The following is a 6,440-nucleotide window of genomic DNA, read 5'->3' as shown; positions in this document are numbered from 1 at the left end:
GACAGCTGAATATATATAGTATATATGTTTTGTGCATGAAATGCCTTCAAGACATTTTCTAAGTGTTTTTGACCTCACCCATGCACGTGCAATACATGTTGAGGCCCCATTTAGTTATCAAACACCAATAATCACATCTCTCCTGTGTGTTAAACAACAACCATTATTCCTCTCATGAGTCAGTACATTCCATTCAGCTAACGAGAGAGGCTTGGAACTCTGGACACTAAGAGAGGCTCTGAATGGGTTTTGACATTCTCCACTGATATTAGCCACAGCTGGGAATTTTTGTAAGAAAACCAGTTGCTGGTCCTCGGAGCCAAAATTCTCTCAGTTTAAATGTGTCATTGGAGCTTCACGTTCTTAGTTAATGAAGCTTAATTTTTGCGTTACAGCCTTGTCAGAGATAAAAAAAATTACTCTTGTAAAATAAAGACTCCATGTTTTTAAATGCGTCTGTCTTATCATTGGTATGTTTGTGTTCAGAGCACAGCCTGTAGATAATGCTCTTTCAGTTCATTAATAAAACATGTCAGGGCTGACTGGCAGCGAACAAAGAGAAATCGGTATTTGATAGAGAATAAGAAATGGGACATTGCTCTGCTTGAGACACAGTGTAGTTAACTCAAAATAACACATTGTTCTCTTTCCACCAAAATTGCGCTTGGGCAATTTTTTTAAGGCAGAAAAGCACCGTTACTGCTGTCAGATTTTCCATTTCCCTAGCCATCATCAAATCGCCTCTTATAGTGTTTCTTCAATTTAGAGCGCAGTTATTTATCAGCTGTTTACCAGTATGGCACGGAATGTTCGCTGAGCTCAGCACAGAAATAAATATTTAATTCCTAGATTATGAATTAGTCGGTGCAACTGATCGATAGGAATTCCATCTACACAGGATAAAAAAAAAGAAATTAACAGATCAGAACACCAGGGGAAATCTTGTCAAAATATACTGGCTGTGGCTAAAATTCACAATCAGCGCTTTGTATTAGAACATTTCTAATTAAATGTTTGCGCACGTGTGGATTTGTAGATCTGTAGGGAGTAACGTGATGGTGTTGGGAGTACGCAGAGATTGCCTCTGCTCCGTGAACATTTCAAAGGGCCAATCAATTGGATGGGAGATTATTATAAATCTTTTGAGATGTGGCTCTGTGCCATCCGTGTAGGTGCACACACCCAGGGCACTGCTTTTAATGCTGCACATTAAATGATTAAATCACGCAATCAAACTGCTCGCTCACTTATAAACTTTTTCATATAACAGTAGCAACCGGGTGCTGTACCATTACACTTGCAGTCCATTTTAGTATTTGTAGTCAGGACATATCATTTTCTCTCATTAAATGTTAAATATCAAAACCAGTTGTGATCTTGCCTCTTGTGTGGCACATACAATTGGAAAAAAGGTGATTTAGGATGATATGGCAATTTTGCTCATAAAGCTCTGTAATTATGTATCCTGGAGCCTTTTTATTGACAGGGCTTCCATTTTCTCCAATTTAGAAGATACGGTTCAAAGGTCTCCAACATTTTGCAAGACATGATGGAAGCTGCTATTACAAAGCTCATCAGCTGGGGTCAGCATTGCTTTAGCCATACCGTGTGAAAGGAAATCAATGCCTCACTTCTTCCTTACAGCATATTAGGCTTCTGGACTAGACCTTAATTGCAGTGTGGCAGAATTTCATTTTAAAAAAATTTGGCCAAACACCGCGACCTTCCCTGAGGCATTCAAAGACGGATTGCATGTTGCGACTCCCTCTGGGTATGTTAACAACAGCATCTCAAGCCAAACTTTTATAATGAACCAGTAACAAAGAAATGTTATTTGTGTTATTTGACAGCAATGGTGCAGTGTATGTTTTGAAACTTGTAAAATAAAAAAACCCTCGCACACCGCTGTAAGCCACTTCTTGTTTGGTTCACCGCTCACCAATTGCCCTCCGTTTGTTGGCAGTTAGAACGAGACTTAGCTGGCAAACAAACACTCTCCTCTCACTTTGTCAGCTCTTGACTGATTTAAGGGAACATTTGAGAGAAACACACATTGTATAATTCTCTGACAAAACCCGTAGGTGGGAATTGCTACTCCTGCTGTAACGATTCCGTTGTGGCATATAAGCCATCCCATCTGTGTACCAGAATGTCCTAAAACAAGATTACAAAAGGTTGTAATCATTCTTTAAATACTACATTGAGGATATAGAGCCATTATGGACCATTACCGCCATGAATGTTACCACAACCGTGCAGTATAATTACATTCCTTTAGTTTTCCAGTTTTTGCCTGGGATGCAATACTCAGAACAAAACAATCCAACATCTCATCTCTTATTTATTTGGGTATATACACCTATATATATACACACGCACCTACATATGGGTATAGATGTAGGTGCGCATATGTGTCCTGTGTGAGCTTTTTACAATACCTTCAGTGTGCCTCCAGCTTTTCCACTATCAGTCAATGGGCAATGACAGGCGCCTCCTGGTGCCAGCCGAGGCGAGAACAAAGGGTTTTGCCTTTTACTTTGCAAATAAGCACGTACATATGCATCCGTGCTGTGTATCCAAGGCACTCGAGAGCAGAGGACGATCGTGATATTAGGGTCCAAGGGAATGGCAGCTTTGAGTATAGGAACATAGATGCTGTACCCCGTTCATTAATAGTCTGCATCTATGTGCTTATATCATTGTACGTGCTCATGTATGTGTGTATATGTCTGGTAGTGCAGTGAGTTAGCGCGCTGCCCTACGGACCCGGCGACATGAGTTCGATTCCCGCTCATGGCCAACACCAGTGACGATGGCCTGAAACAGCGCTGGCCTTCCCTCGTCGACTCAGCCTCAATTGAGTACCTGGTGCGATGTATAAACATTGCCACTGGGGAGACAAAGGTGGCCGGGCGTGGTGCTGGCTACCCACCCCCTCATGTGCCTTACCGGCCGGCCTTCATAGGTGCTCGCTCACAGCAATTGCCCCAAAAGTATGTTCAAGTTCAAGTTCATTTATTAGGTATAGCTCTGTGAGCCATTCGGCTCTTGAATCGGGTGCAACCGCAACAAACAAAAAACAAAAACATGAACAAAAAAACATCTTAAAGTGAATATGTGACTAAGTGCAAACAGAAAATCCAAGAAAAGACACCAAAATATTGCAGAAAAAAACACCGTACACCAACGCTGTGTGCAAAAATCCCAGTGGGATGCAAGTCAAACAACAACAACAACCATAAGACAACTTAGATTAAGGCCATCAGTCTAACTCTGTACTACAATACACAAACATGGCTAAACCAATACACTTTTCGAAATCAAAGGCTATATGGGGAATATTTGTGTTTGTAAATGTTTGGGGAGAGGTGGCACAGGCCAAAAGCACTCGCCACTGATATTAGCGATGGTGGGAATCAAGCTCAGGTTGTTGGGTTTGTAAGGCAGTGCTGATTAACACTGCACCATAGTTGCCGAATGTTTATGTACATATGTGTGCTGCCTTAATGGCCATAATAATGAACAAAATATGTTTCCAAACTTTTTAAATGGCAACTGGTCGAAGTGGCCAGATAGTTTGGGGCGACTAATGCCGTGCTCGAATGATGAGCCAGCATTACGGAGATGCTGGGTTTGAAACCGGGCAGCCACCCATGGTTAAACTTGGTTCTCATGTGTGCTAAGGTAATGGTGTCATCAATGACAGCACGAAAAAAACCCATTATTTCAAATTTGGTTTGTCACTTCAGTTGGCATATCACAGTTCTGAGGATTAAATCCTTAGATTGACTGCCATTTGAAGAACACTTTGTGAAGGGCATATGTGAACGTGTACCATCTAGTGTGTATAAGAGGCTTTTCGAAGGGACTTCAAAATTAGCGCTGTTATCTCACCTTCAGGGTTGTTGTCTGATACATGATGATGCATTGCCCACTGAGAATCTCAAATGGAATTTCTCTCACTGTGACATGATGCCAATCGTAATATAAATTTGTGGTGGGGGGGGGAGCAAATAAATTTTAAATAAATTTTAAATAAATATATACAAAAAAATCACAAGCCTTGTATTGTTTTGGTCATTGGCCCATTTTTTTCTCTGTGGAAGCCTGTGCTGTTCACCAGTTTTAATAAAACCGTCTTTAATAGTAGGTAAGATATATGGCATGGAGGATGGTTGTATTTTCCATTCCAGTTCTCCAGGAGGCTATACATTGGCCTACGTGCAGCGAATGCTAATAGGTGTTTTATCATCTCTGAAACGGTCATGTTTTCTGTAGACATGACCGATGCAATCTCTTATTAGCACAGTACATTCAGATTTTATTGTATACGTACTGTACTATATTTAAGCACATTTTACACATTGAGGTTGAGAGGGGAAAAAAGTATCGCTTATATAGAATAAGCCCCTGTACTCTTAGTGTGCAAAGATACGGTTTTGTTTACCCAGAGTCTGCTTACTCAAATGGGTATGGTGCAGTGCTCATCTGCAATTGTGGGGGACATTTCCACATTCCTATGGTGGCTGCCAGTGCATTGCATATCACAACTTAATGCGCATAATCATATTGGAATTGTATATTGCGAATTTACTTGCCGTTTGTAGTTTAGAAAATTCGTGAGATTTCCCAGCAAAAAAACAATCCTCAATTTATTATGATTAATACCGGCACGCTTTGAAGATCTTATTGTATTTTCTTTCTGTAGAATGGAAGATGGCTATGGAAAAAAAAGTCCACAATGCATTCAACATCCCTTTAAACATTTTATTATAGGCACTGCCAATTTTCTGTTTTTGCTGCCAAGGATAACAGCAATGCTCACAATCCCCTCGTTTGTCGTGCAGCATGCAATTCTTCTTGGAATCCCTCTCACTTTTGATTTTGCTCACTTTCCCCTCAGATGCCTTTTCCATTGGAAAAGGGATTTTTCACTTAAATCAGTGTTCTTCTGAAGTTCAAAGACACGGTGGAGAATCTTGACGCAGCCTGCCCATGAGAAAATCGTTCATTATTAAATCGCTGCTTTCTTCCCTTTAACGGGGCTGAACGTCAGCGGTGTCAAACTCATTAAGCGTGCGGAGGACTCCACCTTCACACAAGGCGGCTTCTTCATGAACTTGTGCTGACCGTATCACTGCAGTGGCTCCGGTTGACTTCATCCTCTGCACTGCTAACGTATCTGTATGCCAGAGCGCACGCTCATATCCCAATTCCAACTAGCCCACTTACCCAACGTCCTCTCCGTTTTCAAAGGGCGCAATATTCACTGGACTCGCTTGACAATTGCCGAACTGAACTTTAGTGCTGCCCGCTCATTTTGTGTCAGTCGTTTACTAATTGATAACAAATATACACGTACTATTGTTTACTTACTCAGTCATGCATTCATAACCCAATGCGCAAAGGTGTAGTTCTATTCAGATAGATTTTTCAGGCAAAAAGATCCATGTCGAGGTCTTAAGAGCATGGTGAGTGTACACCAGCCCTGTTACTGTATTGTTTTGGTGTTGTTCACTGGAAAGAGCAGCTGTTGGCAACAACATAATGCCAATTAGTCAGATTTCGATTTAAAGCTTTCGTGACTGCAGGGATTCATCTTCTTGGTTCTTTCGGTAAAGTCACGTAGAATGGAAATAATAAAATAATAAAAATAAAACAAATAATTATCACGACGTTTCGGCCACAACACAAGCAGCCGTCCTCAGGTGGAGAACAGGTCTGTCGAGAAGACAGACCATTCTACGTGACTTTACCGAAAGAACCAAGAAGAATTAGGCAATTGTCACCTGTTTTACAGGCAAGATGGTCACCTGATTACATATAAAAATTATCAAAACTATTTATAGAGATGGAACAGCAACACCGAGATTGCAATTGGATGTTTAATCAATACATAAAAAGATTAAAAACACAGAAAGAGAGCAAGAAGGAGATGTACTGTCCCCAAAGCTATTTACAGCAACGCGAGAAGCTACTTATACAAACAACATTCGTTGGACAAATAAAGGGCTTGAGAGCGTACATATAGAGTATTGCGAATATATTAACGACAAAGTCATAACCGATAGTTTCATACAATTAATTTTATATGCTGCAGGAATGATAGTCCCGTTTAGCTAGTTGTCCGGCTATTTACACGGGAGATTCGTGGTGCTGCATGAGCACAGCAGCAAACAATTGCAAACAACAACACAGGAGGTATTTAACGGTCATAGAAGAAAAACATTGAAAAAAGTGCAAATATAATGAGAGCAAGAGGCTCCAGAAAAGATTTGGCAACTAATCTGTATGTTTTAGTTAAATAGTGACATGAACACACACGAATTGATAGAGACAGTGCAAATATGCGGGAGCAAGAGGTCCAGAAATACATTAGGTCAGGTGCAAGTAAGTGCCATGTGTGTTTGGCCTAATAGGCAATAAAGAGGGGGGGGGTG

Source organism: Callorhinchus milii, unplaced genomic scaffold (assembly GCF_018977255.1).
Source record: "Callorhinchus milii isolate IMCB2004 unplaced genomic scaffold, IMCB_Cmil_1.0 Scaffold239, whole genome shotgun sequence".
Taxonomy (NCBI): domain Eukaryota; kingdom Metazoa; phylum Chordata; class Chondrichthyes; order Chimaeriformes; family Callorhinchidae; genus Callorhinchus; species Callorhinchus milii.
Note: the sequence above shows the minus strand (reverse complement) of the source record.